This window comes from Pinus tabuliformis, chromosome Q (assembly GCF_031772625.1).
Source record: "Pinus tabuliformis cultivar Carrire ecotype Pingquan chromosome Q, CPIR1, whole genome shotgun sequence".
In the NCBI taxonomy this organism is placed as follows: Eukaryota; Viridiplantae; Streptophyta; class Pinopsida; order Pinales; family Pinaceae; genus Pinus; species Pinus tabuliformis.
Genome location: NC_142296.1, coordinates 948,137,768 through 948,161,093, shown reverse-complemented (window position 1 = coordinate 948,161,093; position 23,326 = coordinate 948,137,768). Strand labels below are relative to the sequence as shown.

Here is a 23,326-nt window from a genome sequence, read left to right as displayed (position 1 = left end):
ATAAGTAACTATTATTTATATTTGGGTGATGTAGGTCTGAAGTCTTAGAGCATAAATAGTTCATGTTTATATAATTTGTATTTCAGATATATAGATAACTATTGTTTATATCTATATTTGCGTAATCTAAGTCTGAAGTCGTAAGGAAAAGTAATTGAAGTTTATATCATTACAACCAAGGAACTATGTTGGTACTTTGTTGGCAAGAACTTAGTGATTGAAATATTTTTTTTTCAAGTATTTATTTATTTTCATTGTTTAACTTTTGATACATGTATACCTTCCATAGTTACATATGCCTTTTTATTCACTCGTGGTGCTTGTAATGACTAAGTAATGTAAAAAAAATCAAGTTTGCTGCAATGACCCAAGACTTTTTACATTTTTACAATAACGTTTTGAAGGATATTCTTGTTGTTATTCATGTAAGTTATAAACCTGGAAGATAGACCCATTTTCTATATTTTATTGAACAATTTGTATATCATGTTTACTCTATCTACATCATTTTTCCTCTATTGGCATCATTTGTATAATAGAATGCCTTGACATGCTTCATTGAAATAACCCTCATTAACATAGTAATCCATTAAGATATTGTAACCAAATGAAGTCGTTTACTTTCATCGATAATAATTACTTGTAAAAGTTTATGTGCTCATTTCCAATTGGTTAGCTTTCAGAAGTCAAATAATCAAAGAATGGAAATTGTATAAATTAATATAGTTTTCCTTGCTTTTTCTTTTCCCATTTTCACGGGGCTTCACTCAAAGAGAAATACCATACCACGTGCAAGTATATTGAGGGATATATATTGAGGAAAAAATGACATAATATATTGTGTGATATATAGGGGATAAAGTGTTTTTATATTGGGAGGTGTAAAAATGGAGCTCAAAGTTAATGACAAATTTAAAAAGGGTATAAAAAATGTTAATGAAAAATGTATACCTATATTATATAGTGAATGTAGGGGTTTTTTTAAATAGGGAAGGTGTATTGGGTTAGTATTGGTAGGGGGTTAAATAATGTGATTTTTAGAGATATTTTCAAATTAAGGGTAATGTTTAATATGCCATGAACGCATGTGATATGTCATAGGTTCATTAAGTGAAGCCCCCGTGCCCATTTTATCCAACATTTTTAATGCCCAATTAATTTTTTTTTCTTTATGTGTACAGGGGATTGATAAGTGGTGATCTTAGTACATGAAGGTGGTGGCACACTCTTACTGTCAATATTCACACCCTATAAATGAGTCTTCTTCCAAAATCCTCCTCATATGCCACTCTCTCCCCTACTACCTCCTTATTTTCCTCATCCTATAAAAAATAAAGGGCCAATTGCATGCCAACCCTCTCAACCTCAAATGTCCATGCAATAGTGGTGTCAATCCCATCCAATGAGATGGCCTTCACATCATGTTTTTGCTAAAACTACCTCACCTATATTCGGAGATATATTAATTAATAATTTATTAATATATAATACATTGTTTAGAAGGTAATCAAGCCTAAAATTATAATTTATAATGAATTGAAAATTTAATTTGATTTTGTTTAACATGTTTCTATTGTTGCTATATATTTTTCTAATACACTATAAGAATGTTTGCATCCTAAAGATACACATGTTTTTGTAAGTACCCAAATGGAATTCTTTTATAAATGGGTACTCTTAAGATATAGTTTGTCCACCAAGAATTTACAACAAATATAGGAACTATAAGTAAATACATTGAAATTTGAAAGTTTAAACAAAGGAAGAAGAGATTTTGAAATTTGGAATAAAGTGAAGATTACTTGACATTTAGGTCTTCCTCTCTTGAATAACCACATAAAAGACAAATTTTTGAATGACCATTCTTTATATTTCCATTTCTTTAGAAATATCCACAGAGTCTTGTAGATTTATAACCATCCTTTGAACACGCATGAGAAATCCGTTCATAAACTCGCCATCAAAGATAAAACCATAGGACTGAGAGAATGCAAGGTTGAGGTATATCCCCATGGCACAAATGGGGTGATGGAGTGTAATGTTCTACCACTCACCAATGACTCTCCATACCAATAGTTGTTTTTGAAATCCACCATGCCCCTTGTCCTCATAATACTCACAAATGGATTATTTCACCCTATTCATGAATTTATATGAGTAGTCCATTACAGAATTATCTCCATCAACCAACCAAGAAATATTTATTAAAGATTTTCTAATTTCACACACCTCTACTCTCACCCAAAATATATCTTAGTATGGCACTAGCTTTCATATGGATTCGTCATCTATTTTATTGCTAAATGATACAAGATTCTCTTCACCTCTCACATACAAGCCAAGAGAGGCCCAAGAGATATGAAGGTAGTGGGAAAATGTGTGATTGCAAGATGAACCAACTCCCTACTATGTGTGAATCTTCTCGTTAAGTTAAGCAGACATGCATGATTATATATAAATTATGTGGCATTCCTTTCGAGTTCAATAATATACTTGATATAAGGTTTTTTTCCCATATCCCTTAAAATTAAATCAATGTATTGTGCAATGCAAGGAGTCCAAAACCAGATAGGACATTAAGTATCCTACTAGTAGCAACACAATTAATAGCATTTTATATTATGATTTGGAAAACATTTTTTGCACCTACCTCTTGAATAAATTGCCAATAACCCACACAATAATGTTTCATCTTTGAAATTTGCAAATGAGTCAATAAATTTAATATGCATTGTCCCCTTAGGACAAATAACCAAGAAATTGAGATCATGTGGGTGGTCCACATGATTCAAGGATGTAACACTTGCCCCATGGAAAAATCTTTCGATCTAGAATCGTGTGGAGGTTAATGCATCATTTCAAGTGCCAAGATATTTCTTCCTATTAGAGCGAGGTCTTCCCACCTTCAATGGGTTTACCCCTCCCATGGTTTTGTTTCCAAAATTCATCCTATTTGTTGTGTTTGTTTGTTCAGATACTTGCCATCAAGTGTACTTTGTTTATGCTTCTCACATAAGAGCCACTATGTTTGGTAAAACCCCATTTCTCCTCCTTATGTAACCATATGCTTCTTGTGTTAGAATTTTATTTTGGATTTCCATTCAACCTGCCCAATTACAAAAACAGATAGGAACAATAACTTTCCAATGTGAGATGGTATATGGTTTGGAACTATTTGTTGAAGGTGGACAATTTTTTTAGATGGGCCTGGCATTTCTTCCCCTGCATTATTGGAAAAGGCCAATTGAAACTCTCAGATCCCAATGTATTTATTTTGGCCTAATTAATGATAATTCCTAACACCAGTTTGTCTTTGTGGCTTTTGTGGTAGAGAAACCATGCAAGTTTAGGACCTCATTGTGTTGGGGTGGACTCCAACCATCTTTTAATCGTAGGATTTTATTTATATTGTTATACTAACCTATATATTTCACAAAATAATAAAAAGGAAATTTGTTTTGCACTTTTCTATGTGGGGGTTTGTTAGCATTTAGGTTTTTGGAACAAAGAGATTTAGACTTGTGTGCATGTGTATTAGGATCAAGATCAAATAGAAAACAAAATAATTGATAGAATTTGCTAAATTTTTATTTTAGAGATATAGATAATTGTTGTTTATATTTGGATAGACAAGTGTTCCTTTTCGTTGAAATATATGACAATTAATTGTCACTTCAAGTTATTTTTAGCCAAATGAACTAGTTATAGAGTTAATTGTTATTACCGATCTCTATAAATTAGGTTGGATTTGCATTTTTTTTATTGCAAAAATAGATTTAATGCCTTTAAAAACTCATATCACATCCATGTTTAAATTAAATTAAAGAAAAGAAAAGAAAATCTATATTTTCTATGATTTTGATTTTTTTTTTACGATCTCAGTAAACTTCAACTCAAGAAAAAATGTTGGAATTGAATTTTTTATTGCAAAATTGGTTTGAGTGCCCTCGCAACCCTATTTCCCTCAAGTGTTGAAAAATGAATTAGACACTCTAAAAAAATCAGGTTACATTTAAATTATGTAACCTGAACAATGAAAATCTAAATCAATTTCATGTTATAGGCTTCTCATATTTCTAACCCTTAAATCCACATCACTCCTCTTAATACACACACACACACACATGTTGAAGAATATAACTAGTTTTAGTCTTCATAATTGTATTTCTCAAAAGAAAATTTATTATTAAAGAGAATGACTTATTAAATCATGGGTTTCATGCTTGGGTCAAATTTTTATAGGTCAAAGCCTCTATTGAAGGCTTCTAGGTTTTGTATTGAGTCATTAGAATCATTGTAATTTTTATTAGACCCTTCTTGGGCTTTTGTATCATGTAAAAAGAATTATTTTTTAGTCAAAAAGATAATTTGTCACCTCCAAACCAAGTCAGCCCTGTTCCCATGAAGTCAGCCTACATTAGGGCAATTCAACGTATTTCACTCACTCACTCAACAAGTTTGATCTACAAGGAAGAGAAGCAGAAAAAGAGTTTGAAGAAGATGGAGAAGGACAAAATTTGTTGGGAAGACCTAAATCGAAGTTTTGGGCTATCTATCTCTCACATGTGAAGATTATGGGCAATTGTTGGGGTTGAAAATTTGTGTCTACTACATGTTTGAATTTCTGAAGCTGGGGGTCGAAGTTCTTCTCCTAAGGGGTCGAAATTTTGAACTAAAGCTGCTACTAGGAATTTATCACTTGGAATATTATATAAACATCATATGTTGTAAGGAATGGCTAACTTGGTGGTTGGAGGATATCTTTGTCTAGGTCTAAGAAGTCTTGAAGTGTCTCATATTGATTTGAATCTACTAAAGGAAGAGTTCGTGGCTGGGTTTCCCCTTATAGGGGTTTTTCCTGGTTGTGCACCTACATCTTGTGTCTCTTGTTCTTGTGATATTCATATAAATATAATTTGGTAATTTCTTGATGAAAGGTAAACTAATTAAGAAGTAAGAGAAATCAACATAATTCACAAGTAATTATTAAGAAAGGGGAATCAAACCCTAATTCACATAAGCGTTGATTTCTCAGCATGGTATCAGAGCTAAGGTCGAAGAAGATTGGAGATCACTTTGTTGGCTTGAAAGTAAGGTTTAATCCCTCTATGAAAAGTTTCTTGAATATGGGATTCAATATCATAAGAAGTGCATGAAGTTGGATTGGAAGGATCATCTACAACATATCTAGGAAAGTTGAGTGAAGGATTCTTGGCTACACTTATAGGTACCCTTGATGATGACAATGTGTGAAGCAGGAAAGTGTTCCCTCTGCGGACAGAGGCAACCCCTCTAGCCCTAGAGTGGGTCTAGTCACAAACAAAGACAAATCAACAATAATTCTCCTTAAATAGTTCGAGTTAGAGGCCTACCTCAACCGGTGGTCGATGAAGTTCCATTGCGCTGCTCCAGCTTCCGCTTCTTTCTCCTAGAGAGTAATCAACCTGAAACAAAGCAAGGAAATACAACAAAGCACATAACCGGATACAACAAAGAACTATTTACCCATAAAGTCAAGAAATCATGAGCTATCTAGTACATTGAATACGAGACATAGGAAAACATCATCGATTGTATTAAATATGAAATAGAGTAAGCTTACAACCCAGGTCTTGACGTCACAAGCCTTCTCAGGAGGGTCCATCCAACATGTTCCTCAAGCATTCACCCTTGAAGATGGATCTCCCAATACAAGTCTCTCTCACTCACAAGTTTCACACAAGATCAAAAGCACTTCACAACCTTCCTCAAGCCCTCAAACAATCCCACACTTGTCACACCAGCTACCTATCAAGCTCACAACACTATCAACAACACTCCAAAGACTAAGAATTCCAAACTAGCAGCTCATAGCAATGGTGAAAGCTTAAATAGGAGAAGGAGTCTCCATGAATGGTGGGAAGATGAGCTTATCTCCAAGGAAGGTAGCACAAATGACGGAACAGTCATGCCAGAGAAGGGAGGGCGACATAAACAAGGCCAACAACCAGGTCTGGAGTCATCTGGAAGGCCGACTGTTAGAACAAACTCGCCCAAACTGGATCATCGCGGGTACATAACTGTTCTGGAGCGCTGACATCGCTACTGCATAACGGAGAAGGTCATGTCATCGCGATAAAATAAAAGCAACAGTTGCGCTGTCTCATGAAATTCGACCATCGCGGGAATCACGTGTACTTCCGCGATGACAGCGCGTATGGTCTGTTTTGGAGCGCTCATCAGCGCGTTTATTTTGACAACAGTCGCGATGATGCAGAAACTTTGGCAAAGTGGGTCATTTGGCAACATCAGAGAGCATGAGCATGAATGATTCAGACTCATGACACAGTAGGAAGACTGGGATGAAGGCAGTGACAAATTACTGTGTAATAGATGCCCCCTAAAGTATGAAGCCCGAGAGAGTGGGAGGGGTGAAATGCTTTACGAAATTGACTGACTTGGAACACCATCGGGAAGAACCTGCACGCAAGTACAACTGATATCTCTGATAATGAATTACATGTAGTCTAGGCATGGGCGCAGCCATCCAAAACACATACGAAATAGGTCTGTGGTATGGACGTAGCCACCCAGCTAATGAGACCATGATGATAATAAAGGTATGGTCGCAGCCATCCATGAAGACTCAGGTATGGTCGCAGCCATCCATCAATGAGTCATGTAATCATAAAACCAATCCACGCAGCTCGAACACGTGTAAGCTGAGTTCGGGGTCTTGAACCCATCCGATCATAGTACAAATCCTACCATGCGAATAGAGGTGTTGAGGTCGAGCATGATAGAATATCGCTTGATTACTGGTCAATGATGAAAACCGTTAACAAGCGCGAGAGAAACCACCAATAATGCCAATGGCTCTCAAGGTACTGTCCAGTACAATCCACGAAGTGTGAAAAAGGGAGCTGAAGTCGAACACTCGTGGAATCACCCAATCGACGACCAATGATGAAAGCCGACCGTCAGGTGCGAAGAACTTGCCATTGAGGCATGCAAGCTCTAAGGTACCAAAGGGGATCTCTAGGTCAATCTCCTGGATAATGAGCTGATGTCGACAGGAGACGACCCGTCGTAGGAGGGCCATAATGTTTCCCTCATCAACGACACGAGATAAGGAACAAGTGGTAGATGGCGGAGTAGAGTACCAGAGGAGGAGGCGAGGGTGTAAACTGCAGAGGGATTATACTCTTGAACATATCGGCGACACGACTCTGGAAGGGGGGCGGCAGCATTCAGGCAATGATGGAACAGAGGCACGAAGGAGGCGGCATGAATCGCATGAAATAAGGCTAGAATGATGACCCAAACCCGCGGAAGGCCAAATGACGATGTATGGATGACCCAACCCGACAAAAAGCAAAAGTGTCGATGTTCAAGAGTGACGAGCTGCCATAGACAATCAATGATAAACCTGTTTTTGAATCCAACCTAGTAATAGTTTAACGAGCCCTAGGAAGGAGAAGCTCGAGTCTCGTCATGGTGACGAGTCCAATGTCGTCAAGGTTTAACGAGTCCGACATAGGTGAAACTCGGAGTCTTTTTCATGTTTAGAGAGTTTGAAAAAGACACGGAAAAGAAAACTCCAGGGGGGCCTTTTTCGTAGAGTTGTGTCTCTCGAGCCTGAAAAAGTATAAAACAATACTCGAAAGAACCGCCCGACCATTACGATCAAAGAGTACTGTTCATGATTAGTGACTTCGACCTGAAAAAGTAAAAAAGCGATCGAAATCACGTCGTTTCATAACCGTTAACGAGCCTGAAACGACAAGGGCCCGACAATCTTTTCGTCTTTACACGGTCGGAAAAGAGTTTAAAGACGACTGCCTCTTATTTACATTTAACGAGTCAAGAGGAAAAACTCGGCAATCTTTTCATCTTTAAACGGTCGGAAAAGAGCTAAAAGCAGACCTCCATTTTTATTCTCTTTAACGAGTCAAAAAGGGAAAAATACTCGGCAATCTTTTCATATTTTACAAGTCAGAAAAGAGCTTAAAGGTGACTCATCCTAGAGGAATGAGTGGTATAAAGGGTAGCAACTCGTTCCGGCAATGGTGGAACTGCTCAAAACATGTAATAGTCAAGAGGCTGGCTAACAAAACCACTCTTAACTGCGGTCCCTCAGGAAAGGAAAACAAGCAAGTGAAAGCATATGATCGGCCAAAGAGATGGTGGCGATGGAATAAAACAACCAAGGCTCATCTAACAGAATTTAGCGGATAGGCGGCAATCACAAGATGTGAATTAGGTATGGGTTCATTTTTACACAAGCTTGAACCATGGAGAACTTTGCTTGGATTCGGTTTCATGTTTACACAAGCTTGAAACAAAAACTATGCTTGTTATGAGTTCGCATGCCCCCAGCATAATAACGCAAATCGAGGTACATGCCCCCCAAGCTTCATTGCATTCAATGAGGTGGATGGAATGAAGGTTCACTTTCGAGATCTTGGAAAGACTCGACTTGGATTTTACGAGATCTTAACCAAAGACTTGATTTGAAAAGGGATTTGTTTCATTTTTTGATGAGGTTGACATAGTAAAAGAACTATCCTCATAACCCTTGTTTCATTTTTTAACGAGCTTGACATAAGATCAGGAACTATGCTCGAACACCTTGTTTCATTTTTTAACGAGGTTGACACAAGATCAAAAACTATCCTCGGACACCTAGTTTCATTTGTTAAGGAGCTTGACACAGGGAAGGAACTATGCTCCGCCCGAACTTCATCATAATGAACAGGAAGTCGGGGCTTCCAAGAGTGCCACCCCCGGTGGAAGGACAACATCTCGGAAGTCAGAACCCAATGCCCCTAGGACACTATGGACGACGGCGACATCACTGGATATAGGCACGGGATAAGTGGCCACGTAGTTGACCTGCGGTGGGGCAGATACAACTGGTGGATAAAAACCAGGAGGGGATGACAACTGCGCAGGAGGCATCGTGGGACTAAAGAACGATAATTGATCTATAGTGACAATTCTTCCGTCGTGTGGAAAGCAAACCACACGGAAAAGCGAAGAAACAAGGGCCCCCATGGCATAAACATAGTCACGGCCAAGGAGAAGACTGAAATCTGGAGCACCTTGGGTAACCAGTACATCTATATAGACGGTTTTGCCTCCCAAAGTAACAGGAAACTTCGGGAGGATCCCTAACGGTTGACTGGTTCCTCCGTCAAATGCCAACAGATTCTGTGCGATTGGCACAAGCTGTGGGGAGCCCAAAGCTTGCCAAGTAGTGAAAGGCGTGAGACTGACAGATGCACCCTCATCCAAGGCAGTGTCAGGTACTGCCTTATCATAGGCATGTACTGTAATCTGGAAAGGCACATGGGATGGAAGGTGGAATGTAGTCAAATGACTCTAGTCGAAGGAAACAACTGAACTACTTGGTGGGGGAATCGTATGATTGCCCCCTTGCGTTACAGGAGACAAAGAAGGACTCCCTTGATCAACTGAGACAGAAGGGTCATTCTCGGACTCAGGAGAATCTGACGAGACGAGAAGAACATGAGCAGTAGAATCATGATGCTCCTCCGGAACAGAGTAATCGACAGGTGATGAACCCAAGTCGATACTCTCTCCAACCAATGGTTGGTCTGGAGCAGGCTTGGCACAACCAGGTGCGGAAGGAGGAGGATGGACAAGAGAAGAATCTAAGTCAATCTTGCTGTCCATAGGGAGGGGGTCAGAAGAGAGCCTCTGATAACCAACAGGAAGTTTGGGTGAAGAAGCTGCAAGACTTTCCAAAACAACGGAAGCTTTATCCATGAGTGGACAAAGGTGAAGGGGATGATTGCCCTCACATAGTCTACAGGGGATTCGAATCTTCCCTTTCTTATGAATGTTGTCAGTTGATAGGGTGGCATCGCCAGGAGCTTTAGAGGACGATGAGGGACGAGCCGGATCGTGAGACCATACTTCTAGGATCCTGGGAATACCAAGACAATCACGAAGAAGATGGTCACCCTTGCACAACTTACAAGGAAACTTACCCTTCCGCGGGGGGGCGGAGGGTGTTTCGACCTGGGATGGATTTGGAGCAGTAATTGCACTTTTAGCCTCTCGCTTATGAGACTTCTTCTTCTTTGTCTTCTTCTTCTTAGCCACCTGGTTACTTGAATCCAGACTTTCACCAGGCGAAGTAGAAGATGAGGACGCAGAAACAGGCGAAGAAGGGGAGAGGTCCACCTTAGAATCAACATGATGTTGTTCGGGTGGAGGAACTGATTGACCAGCAGTTGAGACGGTAGGGACCAGAGAGGTTGAGAACAACCAAACAGGCAACCCAACAGTTAACCCAGGAAGGGACAACGTTGCCATGTAAGGAGCACCAACATTTCCAAAAGGAGGAAAATGACCAGGATTCCCATCAGAGGGGATGCCTGGGTTGGTAAACTCCGGAAAAGTTGCCATCACAAACGAGAAAGAACCCTACTCAAACTAACGCAAACAAGATCTAACCGGGTAAATGTGAATCGTGGCCGAATAAATTTTAAGACACAGGAACAAAACTTGACCTTTTCATCTTTAAAGAGTCGAGAAAAGGACAAAAAGATGACTCTAGTCACCTTCGAATGTTTAATGAGCCTGAAGTGACAATTGCTCAGATGGACCTTTTCTTTTAGGGAGTCTGAAAAGGAACGAAAGTGACTGCTCTGGAGAGCTAGGCAAAAAGGTTTACCAAACAAATCCGTAAAACTGCATATACACCTTGGCAGTCATATGAAAACCAAGGACTTTCCGTACGGCAGTCAATCTTCCCGAATGCTGTGTTCGGTGCGTTACGGCTTGTAAGGCGGCAGACACGGCTTCCTATGGATAAAGGATGATAACCTAGTGGGGTCTCCCCATATACTCGACGGTACATGGGAGCTCAAATCCGTACTAGACCACTATTGCGTCACGGAAGGAGGAATCACCCAACCTTGAGTGAAACAAAAGTGACTAGGTTTAACGACGCCGGAGCACGTCTCTAGCCTAGACCTCTAAATGTGTGCGTTATGTTCCAATGCGTTGTTAGATTCATTCAGTTCATTTTAAAGTTGATCTTGGATTATGTTTCAGTTTTCAGGCCTTATCGTATGTAATGTCTCAAAGCCTAGGATGCAGCTAAAATGAATGAAGTATCTTTTTTCTTCGATGAACACCTACTTACGGGAGAGTAAAGAGATCATTCCCAAACCAAGAAAACCAAGGAAACACACAGTCACTCAATGCAAGCAGAAATCAATTCCTAAAATGCATGAATACTACTAATGAGAGATCTAAACATTCGCTTTTCAATATGCAACTTGAAATGCAAATTTTCTTTCACTTTTGCATGCTAAATGAGATGCAATTTTTTGATTTTGATGCCTTTAATCTAAAGAAATCAGTAAGCAACAAACAAATGTGGAAAACCGGTTGACCCCAAACAATTGTAATCTATGTCCGGGTAGTGAAGAGAAATCGAAACAATGCCAAGATTGGTTCAACAACGATCACTTAGATAATCAACCAAAAGCAAGCAAAGGGGAAGGCTCAATCAAACCAACAGCAAGCAACAAACGAATCTTTGCGAACAAGCAACCAAGCAAAGCCGATCCAGCAAACTTGGAACAATAAAACTAGGTCACAAAGCAAAAAGGCAAGATTCGCTCAACAAAACTCACAAGAGAGTGCTTCAACCTCCAGACAGTGAAAAACAAGTCATAAACCAAGTGAGAACAGCAGGGGATAGCAAGACTAACAGATTCAGGAGGCAGAATTGAAGAAATTCAATTCTACAGCAATCAGCGCGGGTGATACACAACAACAAAGCGCTGATAAAGAACGACGCGTAGCAACAATGCGATGTCAGCGCGGAAGTACACGCCTTTTCCGCGATGGTCCGATTTACAGAACCGTCGCGTCTGTTAGGTGTAATAACGCGATGGACAGGAAATTACAAAAAGGGTGGCACGATGACAGCGCGACTGTTTAATTAAAAAACGCGATGATGTTCAAAGACAACCACAGTCGAGCCAAAAACTCCCAAACCAAGACAATCAATCTTTAAACAAACAAAGCATCTCCCAGACCAAACCAGGAAACCCAGAAACAGACAACTAATCCCCAAATTTTTGAAAAGAGACTGAAACAAAAAACTCAAGGCAAGAATGAACAAAAAGGGACAAAGGCCAGCTCCCCAGCGGAGTCGCCAATTTGTGAAGCAGGAAAGTGTTCCCTCTACGGACAGAGGCAACCCCTCTAGCCCTAGAGTGGGTCTAGTCACAAACAAGGACAAATCAACAACAATTCTCCTTAAATAGTTCGAGTTAGAGGCCTACCTCAACCGGTGGTCGATGAAGTTCCGTTGCGCTGCTCCAGCTTCCGCTTCTTTCTCCTAGAGAGTAATCAACCTGAAACAAAGCAAGGAAATACAAAAAAGCACATAACTGGATACAACAAAGAACTATTTACCCATAAAGTCAAGAAATCATGAGCTATCTAGTACATTGCATACGAGACATAGGAAAACATCATCGATTGTATTAAATATGAAATAGAGTAAGCTTACAACCCAGGTCTTGACGTCACAAGCCTTCTCAGGAGGGTCCAGCCAGCATGTTCCTCAAGCATTCACCCTTGAAGATGGATCTCCCAATACAAGTCTCTCTCACTCACAAGTTTCACACAAGATCAAAAGCACTTCACAACCTTCCTCAAGCCCTCAAACAATCCCACACTTGTCACACCAGCTACCTATCAAGCTCACAACACTATCAACAACACTCCAAAGACTAAGAATTCCAAACTAGCAGCTCATAGCAATGGTGAAAGCTTAAATAGGAGAAGGAGTCTCCATGAATGGTGGGAAGATGAGCTTATCTCCAAGGAAGGTAGCACAAATGACGGAACAGTCATGCCAGAGAAGGGAGGGCGACATAAACAAGGCCAACAACCAGGTCTGGAGTCATCTGGAAGGCCGGCTGTTAGAACAAACTCGCCCAAACTGGATCATCGCGGGTACATAACTGTTATGGCGCGCTGACATCGCTACTGCATAACGGAGAAGGTCATGTCATCGTGATAAAATAAAAGCAACAGTCGCGCTGTCTCATGAAATTCGACCATCGCGGGAATCACGTGTACTTCCGCGATGACAGCGCGTATGGTCTGTTTTGGAGCGCTCATCAGCGCGTTTATTTTGACAACAGTCGCGATGATGCAGAAACTTTGGCAAAGTGGGTCATTTGGCAACATCAGAGAGCATGAGCATGAATGATTCAGACTCATGACACAGTAGGAAGACTGGGATGAAGGCAGTGACAAATTACTGTGTAACACAATGCATGGATCATTGATAGTGGAGCATCAAGACATATGAAGGGAGAAAGTGGAAAAATTAATACTCTATCAAAGGAACCATCATCTCATGCAGTGGAGATAGGAGACAACAAAAATTATGTAGTCAAGGACCTTGGATATATATCAATGAAGCTAGAAAGTGGATCAAAGATACACCTCAAAAATATACTCTATGTCTCAGTTTTGAAAAAGAATTTACTTTCAATTTCTTGTTTAGAATATAAAGGAGATAGGGTTGACTTTGTAGATGAAAACATTTTGGTTTGGGGAAAATATTCAAGTATTGAAAAAGAGAGAGTTATTGAAGTTCGTGAAGGAAGACTACATAGAGTTATAACACCATCTCCTCAAGCCCTAGTTCACATGGAGATCATTCATATTGAATTATGGCATAGAAGATATGGTCATATTCATTACAAGATAATAACCTCACTTAGTCAAATGGTAAAGGGAATCCCTAACATTAAGGAAGGTCGTGAAGGAGTATGTAAGGGAAGTGCTTTGGGAGAGAATACAAGGAAACCTTTTACAAGTAGTGACACAAGGTCTAAGGAAATATTAAATCTCATTCATTCTGATGTGTGTGGGAAAATGTCTAACAAACCTCTTGGAGGCCATCTTTATTATGTGACCTTCATTGATGATAATTCTAGAAATACATGGATCTATCTTCTCAAGACAAAGGATGAAATATTTGAAAAGTTCAAGGAATTCAGATCTGAAGTGGAGACCTTAACCAAAATAAAGATAAAAACTTTGAGATCTAACAATGGTGGGGAATACACTTTCAAAATAACTAATTGCATATTTTAAAGAAGTAGGTATTAAGAAGGACCTCATTGTTCCCTACAATCCCAAGCAGAATGGAGCTGCAAAAAGGAAAAATAGAACAACTGAAGAATGTATATAAACCATGATAATTGATCAAGATCTACCGAAGTTTCAATGAGGAGAAGAAACAATGACAAAAATATATATAAAAAATAGATTTCCTCATATAATCCTTGATAATATGACACCAAAAGAATCACTCACAGGGGAGAAGCCATGTGTGGACCATCTTTGAATCTTTGGGTGTCCCGCATACATCCATGTTCCAAAATACAAGCGAAAGAAATTAGATTCTACAAGCATAAAAGGAATCTTCATTGGCTACAATATTTCTTTAAAAGCATATAGAATCTACATCAAGGAAGGAAGACAAATTGAAGTTAGCAAGGATTTTATATTTGATGAAAATCATGCCTACAAAAGATCCAAGGATATTCCAATCCATTTTGAAGATGAAGATATACCACTATTTGAAGAAGAAGGGAATCACGATAAGACAATTACAAACCAAGAAGAAGAAGAAGAAGAAGAAGGACCAAGTGAGCCTATTCAACCTGTAATTATTCCAAAAACAAAGAAGGAGCCAAATTGGTTAAAAGATATATTTGAATATGTCGAAGGACATGGAGCTACTAAAGTAACTTTTAGAGAAAGAAAAAGACCAAAGAGATATTCATGATATGAAACATATATGACAAAATTGATAGAAGTTGAACCTACTACATTTGAAGAAGTTTCTCATCAAGAATAATGGAAGAAGGTGAAGCAAGAATGATATTAATCCATCGTGAAGAATAGTGTTTGGGAAATCCTTCCTAAACCAGGTGAAAAATCGGTTGTCACCTCAAAATGGATTTACAAAACCAAACATGCTATTGATGGAAGCATAGATAAATACAAAGCTAGATTCATTGCAAGGGTTTTTTCACAAAAGGAAGGCATAGATTATGAAGAAACCTTTCCTCCTACAACCAGTTATACCACTATAAGATATTTTGTTTCGCTAGCTTATACTATGGGATGGATATCCATCGAATGGATGTCAAACCAACATTTCTGATCCAAAAATGGATCCTGGATAAACCTCTAAGTCTAAAAGACTTCATATAAGAGGTAAAAGGTGCCAAATGGCACAAATCCTTTGTAAATCAGAGGAAATTGAAAGGCGCAGGCTTCTCTGAAATAGCCCCATTGCAGAGATCTTTTTCCAAAGAATCTACTGCAACTTGAACGAGCTAAAATGGACTTAGGATGCAGAAGTTATTGCATGCAGAAGATGACCAGTTTCTTTAGAAAAAGAGGCAAATCTTCAAAAAATAGCCTAAAAGGATTTATGAATAAAATCGCAACGGAGGAGGTCAAAGGAAGGTTTAAGCAAAAAAGGGGAAGCCCTCGATCGCCGATCCTCGACATATCGGGTCGGAGGCAGACAGGCGATGTTGCGTAAGGACCAGGCTGAGCGATAAGCCAATCGCTGATATTGGCAGATCGTAATCAGCGATGCCATATGGAAAGACTCTGAGCTCATGCGATATGTGATTACGACTAGTCGCATCGCAATATTGCATCAGAGCTACACAACGACGCGGGACTATATGTTATATATATATGCGATGCGATGGCCGAACCCGACCGGGCTATAAATGATAGTTGATATATTTTAAAATCTGCCCAAAGGCATTTTCTATGTAATTTCACATATTTCGTTTAATAACTGAAAAGTGAAGGAATCCGCCATAAGGCCATTTTGCGGGAATTTGCAGTGTTTTAATGTATTTTAAAATACAAAGGGGAAACCATGAAACATGGGCATTGCGACTTGTAATAAGTGATTTCAGGCGGACCTGGTAGGTTTATAGATGCGATTATATATTATTTAAAGTCTGGCTAAACAGCCAAAGATGTTTTTTTTGCGCGTTTCTTTATGTATTGCATTATGTGTCCATTTCTGCACAGGAAGGAAAAACGACCAGTTTTCTCGTGCGCCGGTCCCTTTCCATTGGAAATTGCCATCACACCTGTGCGTTATGAAGCTTAGAGAGCCACATACGTGAAAAGGGAATGATTCCTCATGATTGGGGACAAAGGAACAGATGGAAGCCATAGAGCCGAGGGTTCCTCAAAGGCCATAGAGCCAAGCGAAGGAGGAAGGAAAAACAACCGAGTTGCCCATGTCGCTAGTTCATTTCCATTGCAAACTACTTCTTGTGATGAAATGGTCAGTATTCGATGATGGAGGCAGACTGTAACTGATGTGTTACAAAAATCACAGAGAACACAATTAAAGGAGCCCGAGAAGCGCACGGAGAGGAATGCTCAGAGAGAGTTGTAAACTGATAGAGGGCCAAAGAAGCCAGAGCCGAAGAGCTAGAGCCGAAGCCAGAGCTGAAGAGCCAAAGTCAGAGCCAAGAGCCAGAACCAAGGGCCAAGAGCCAGAGCCAGAGCCAGAAGAGCCAGAGTTAGAGCCAAGAGCCAGAACCAAGGGCTAAGGGCCAGAGCTTCAAGAGGCAAGGGATAAAATGGTTCTAAACCCACTATTTCTATGTAAAATAGTAGGAGCTGAACTAAGAGATTGTAAAAAGGACTTATACCATAATCCCAGGGCCTAGTCAAGTTGATTAGAGCTCACGGAGACGTAGCCTAAGAGTTGTGGGTGAACTCCTAATTAAAGTTGTTTCTGTGATTGTTTATTGCTGCATTTTTTTACTGTTATATGCATTTATATATCAGTTTAAGCACATCAACTTACAACACAAACAATAGATTTTACAGCACATAAATAGCCCACAATACATATAAACATACACCTATAATTTCAAGCATATTATCATTTCCACATTGGTTAATCAATAAGACATGGGAATAATTAATCTTTGGAAGTGGGAGAGGTTCTTGTAAGTTAGACAAGAAGCCTAAGTGCCCCATTTTCAGATCAGGTGGTATCGGAGCCTAAGTTTGGTTAACCACGCCTTTAAGAAGGTTATATTAGCATGCTTGATTGACAGAGCAAATATTGCTTGTCTGAAAGGTGTTTGGGCAGTCAAGGATTGATTGTCTGATTGATGTATGCTTGTGTTGCAGACTGACTATTTTCTGAGTTTGCAGAGGTAAAGGGAAAGCTGTTGATAGCTCAGTCCAGGAAGGACAAGAAGGAAAGAGTGCTGAAGGAACTCTTATTATTCCAAAGGACCTCAAAGAAATCCTTGGAGCACAAGAGGTTTGTTGCAAAAGGTTATTGAATAAGATCTTTATTTATCTTGTTGAAGTTTTTTTGTTCATTGGCATAATGACAACTTCTACAAGTGGGTCCTCAAATTCTGTGTTCTTCACAAGATTCTTTGATGAAGACATGAAGCAAGAATTGTCCACCATGATGGATATGGTGAGAGAAATGTATGAGGATGGAAGGAAGAGCATCATGCTTAGAGAGAAGTTGAATTACATGGAGGAAGAGAAGCAAATGCTTTCTGACAAATTTCAGGAAATGGAGAGGCAACTTCATATTGCAAATATGAACTTGAAGAGGATGCATGAGTTGGAGACACAACTCTTTGTTGTCTAAGAAGCCTTGGTCAAGTATCAACTTGAAGAAGAGGTAAACCATTCCAGTTTGTCTTCAAATTCTTCTGAGAATGCTTATATTAGTTCTTTTGAAAAACATACTAAAGGCATAGGTTCCAAGCTAATGTCCAAGATGGGCTATGAAGGAAAAGGCTTGGGTAGATGTGCACAAGGTATTGTTGAGCCAATAATGATTGAGGAGAGGCCTAAGTATTTGGGTCTTGGCTATGGACAAGCTTATGGAGAAAGTTCCAAGGCTGCCATGAAGGCCATTGAAACAACTCCAAGAAGGAGCTGCATTACAGAGTATGAAAATTGTATCCAGGAGGAATGCAATAGCTTGAAACATCATTTTCAGGATGCAGGTGTTCAGAAGCACACACTTGAACTAGAGAGTTGGGGAGACTCAAATAGTCTTGAAGAGATTGATGGTGTTCCAAAGGGAGCCACTTCTTCATTTGCTTCACCTCCTCATGAAGGCAATAAAGGTGAAAGAGGCAGGTATAAATCTGGTTCTAAACATTTTCCTTTTGATTGTGCAAAACATGGTAATAAGCATGGGAAAAGAATTGCATGTTCCTTTTGTGGTTTGTATAACCATAATGTTTCTAGATGTTGGAAGAGAATGGCCACATACAAGAAACTTTTGAAGGAAAAGAAGCAAAAAGCCAAAGGTCCATTGGACAAGGCAAATCATGCTATTAAGAGGATGCACATGTGTTGCACTTACTACCATAAACAAGGACATCTTGATGCAAAATGTTGGACTTTGAATCCAATGATGCTTCCACCAAAGCTGAAGAAAGTGGAAAGAGAAGATGGCAGAAATGGAAAGGAAGATTCCATGAATGATGTGTTTTAGGATGATTCACATGTTGATGCTGATGTGCAGACAAAGGTAGCACCTTTGAAAGGGATTGGAGAGGAATGGTTAGAGTTCTTATCCCATTAAGATTGCATGTCTATTGATGCATCTATTTGCATTTCTTTGTTAATGGAATGCAAGTTGCAGGATTTTACCAAGTAGGTGAATGGAGAAGTTGAGTAGGAGACTCACTTTGTTGCTGCAACATTATATTTCATTTCAACTTCGAAAGTACAACCTGCTTAAGCGAAAGTTGGAGAGTGAAATGCATGAACACAGGGATGTTGATGATTTCCTTGTTTTTGAACATGGATGAGTAATTAACTTGCAGGGTTGATTTCTTTGACATGCATGTGGTGCCATGTTGACTTGGAAGAAGTTAACTTGGTCTCTAAAGGGAGATAACGATGAAGTGTTTCATCTTTTGAAAAAGAGTCCTAATGGTATTTTTCTACATGCTTGACTTGAAGGGTCATTTGTTTTAAAGGCATGTTTTGTGGGCTTGTTATCTAGTCCATCATTTGTATGCAGATGTAAGACATGGAGGTTCACAGGAGGTTAGTCCATCCATTTGTTGTCTGTATTCCTATTGTTGTTAACAGTTGTTGTTGGCAGCTTCTCAAACAGGTACAAATGAAATTTTTGTAGAGCAGATGAACTTCACATTTGTTTGAGCCACCTTGGATCAATGATCAAGGCAAAGAAGTTCAAACTATCTTCTCTGACCATCTTAGCAGAAGTTCTGTAGGAAGGCAAGGAGGAAGACCAGCCCATCCAAGAAGGGAAGTGGTCAGAAAATTTGGTTCAGAGGCACTATGCAAAGCAAGTGTAGGGAGGCTAAAAGAAGAGGGTGAGTCACTCTCATTTACTACTCATATTAGTATATTAGTCTTTTGGAGACCAAAAGTTCTTTAGTGGGAAGGCATGATCCAAAAATGGATCCTTGATAAACCTCTAAGTCTAAAAGACTTCATATAAGAGGTAAAAGGTGCCAAATGGCACAAATCCTTTGTAAATTAGAGGAAAATGAAAGGTGCGGGCTGCTCTTGGAAATAGCCCCATTGCAGAGATATTTTTCCAAAGAATCTACTGTAACTTCAACGAGCTAAAATAGAATTAGGATGTAGAAGTTATCACATACAGAAGATGCCCCGTTTCTTTGGAAAAAGAGGCAAATCATCAAAAAATAGCCTAAAAGGCTTTATGAAGAAAATCGCATCAGAGGAGGTCAAAGGAAGGTTTAAGCGGAAAAGGGGAAGCCCCCGATCGCCGATTCCTGATTTATCGGGTCGGAGGCAGACATGCGATGTTGCATAAGGACCAAGCCGAGAGATAAGCCGATCGCCAATATCCGTAGATCGCAATCGGCGATGCCATATGGAAAGACCCCGAGCTCATGCGATATGCAATTGCGACTAGTCGCATCGCAATATTGCATCGGATCTATGCAACAACGTAGGGCTATATATATATATATCTATATATATATATATATATATATATATATATATATATGCGATGCGATGGCCAGACCAGACGGGGCTATAAACGATAGTTGATATATTTTAAAATCTGCACAAAGGCATTTTCTATGTAATTTCGCATATTTCATTTAATAAACGAAAAGCGAAGGAATGCGCTGATGCGATGAATCCAGACCCGAAGGGGTTCCGAAATGTAAATGAATAATATTTCAAATCCACCATAAGGCCGTTTTGCAGGAATTTGCAGTGTTTTAATGTATTTTAAAATACAAAGGGGAAACCGTGAAACATGGGCATTGCGACTTGCGATAAGTGATTTCAGGTGACCCGATAGGTTTATAGATGCGATTGCATATTATTTGAAGTCCGGCTAAACAACCAAAGATGTGTTTTTCACGGGTTTCTTTGTGTATTGCGTTATGTGTCCATTTCTGCACAGGAAGGCAAAACGACTAGTTTTCCCGTGCGTCAGTCCCTTTCCATTGGAAACCGCCATCACACCTATGCATTATGAAGCTCAGAGAGCCACAGAGGTGAAAAGGGAAGATTCCTCATGATTGGGGACAAAGGAATGGATGGAAGCTGCAGAGCCAAGGGTTCCTCAAAGGCCATAGAGCCAAGCGAAGGAGGAAGGAAAAACAACCGGGTTGCCCATGCCACCAGTTCCTTTCCATTGCAAACTGCTTCTTGTGATGAAGCAATCGGTATTCGATGATGGAGGCAGACCGTAACCGATGTGTTACAAAAAGCACAAAGAACACAGTTAAAGGAGCCCAAGAAGCGCAGGCAGAGGAATGCTCGGAGAGAGCTGTAAACTGATAGAGGGCCAAAGAATCCAAAGCCAAAGAGCCAGAGCTAGAGCCAGAGCCGAAGAGCTAGAGCCAGAGTCAGAGCCGAAGAGCCAGAGTCAAAGCCAAGAGCTAGAACCAAGGGCCAAGAGCCAGAGCTTCAAGATCCAGGGGATAAAATGGTATCTGAACCCACTGTTTCTATGTAAGATAGTAGGAGTTGAGCCAAGAGCTTGTAAAAAGGACTTATACCATAATCCCAGAGGGCCTAGTCAAGTTGACTAGAGCTCACAGAGACATAGCCCAAGAGTTGTGGGTGAACTCCTAATTAAATTCTTGTTTCTGTGTGATTGTTTATTGTTATATGCATTTATATATCAGTTTAAGCACATCAACTTACAACATAGACAATAGATTTTACAGCACATAAATAGCTCACAATACATATATGCATACACCTATAATTTCAAGCATATTATCATTTCCGCATTGGTTAATAAATAAGACTTGGGAATAATTAAGCTTTGGAAGTGGGAGAGGTTCTTGTAAGTTAGACAAGAAGCCTAAGTGCCCCATTTTCAGATCAATTTCTAAATGGAACCATTGATGAAGAAGTACACATTGAAAAACTGGAAGGTTTTGAAATAAATAGCAGAGATACATATGTTTGCAGACTCACGAAAGCCCTATACAGCTTGAAGCAAGCTCCTAAGGCATGATATGCAAGAATGGATGCATATCTCTTAAGAATTGTGTTCATCAAAAGTTATGCAGATGAAAATATATACATTAAGGTGGTGAAGAATGAACTAGTCATTATACTACTTTATGTGGATGATTTGTATTACAGGTGTGGAGCGCAAAATACAAGAATGCAAAAAAATGTTGGTAGCTGAATTCGAAATGAAAGATATGGGACTTATGCAATATTACTTGGGTTTGTAAGTATAGCAAAAACCCAGAGAGATATATCTGGGTCAAGGTAAATACATAATTGAGATAATATAATGATTCAATATTATGGATTCCAAGCCTATGACTACTCCCATGATCACTAATCTCAAGAAGTTGAGAATCTTCGACTCTAGTCTCATCGATCCTACTAGATACCATAAGTTGGTGGGTTCTCTGATGTACTTGGTAAATATAATACCTGATATATGTTTTGTTGTAAATTTTCTTAGTCAATTTCAGTTGGAGCCTCATCATGACCATTGGTTAATTGCTAGGCATATTTTGAGATATCTACATGGCATTATACATCACTGCCTAAAGTATGAAGGAAAGTAAGTTAAGTTGATAGGTTTTACAAATTCTGATTGGGGTGGTAGTGAGATTGATGGAAGAATCACTACCGATGGATGTTTCAGTTTGGGATCTACAACGATTTCATGGATGAATAGAAAACAAGATCCTATTGCATTAAGTAGTGTTGAAACAAAATATGTTGTTGCATGTAAAGTAGGAAAGGAAGTTGTTTGATTAAGGAAACTTTTGTCAATTTTTTTTGAAATCCTTTGGATCCTATAGTGATAAGTTATAATAATCAAAGCAACATCAAGATGTCTGAAGACCCTATATTCCAAATAGGACAAAGCATAGCAACAAGTACCACTACATTAGGATCTTGGTACAAGATGGGGTCATGAAGCTACAATATATTCCTCCAGATGAACAAGTAGCTGATGTGATGGCAAAGTCTCTTTCGAATAAGAAGTTTGAATATTTTAGAAACATGCTTGGGTTCATTGATATTACAGATTTAGTTGATAGGGAGAGATGAAGCATCTAATGGAAATATTCTTGGGAGGACATCTGGTCGACCTATGCATTGATGTCTAGATCTTGAAGAGGAAGGGTGGCGTTGGGCATGGATCTTCGACCTTGGATACACACCTAGATCCATGGGTTGGTGGTATAGCTTATAAGACTGATGGTACCTAGACTGGTTGAAGCTAGAGTCCCCTCAGTCCCACTTGAATAGATTACTCTGGTTAGGTATCTAGCCTACAACACCGAGTGTGCTAGAACTCTTCATAGTTCATTTCATTTTCAAATCTTCCATGTATTGTCATATGTATGTAATTATGAATAACTCCCTAGTTAAGAGGGAGTGTTGAAGAATGTAACTAGTTTTGGTCTTCATAATTGTACTTGTCAAAAGAAAATTTGTTATTAAAGAAAATGACTTATTAAATCATGGGATTCATGCTTGGGTGAAATTTTTCTAGGTCAAATCCTCCATTGAAGGCTTCTATGTTTTTTATTGAGTCAGTATAATCATTGTCATTTTTATTAGACTCTTCTTAGGATTTTGTATCATGTAAGAAGAATTGTTTTTGAGTCAAAAAGATAATTTTCACCTCTACGCCAAGTCAGCCTTGTCCCCATGAAGTTGGCCTACATTAGGGCAATTCAACCCAGTAGAAAGGCTATATAAGGAGAGGCAATTTGACCTATTTCAC

The 23,326-nt window shown here is 39.3% G+C and overlaps 1 protein-coding gene across 1 annotated transcript in view; it reads left to right on the top strand.

Moving 5' to 3' along the window:
- LOC149222614 (uncharacterized) overlaps positions 1-23,326 on the top strand; it is a 36,476-nt gene that overhangs the window by 429 nt on the left and 12,721 nt on the right. The window lies entirely within an intron of this gene.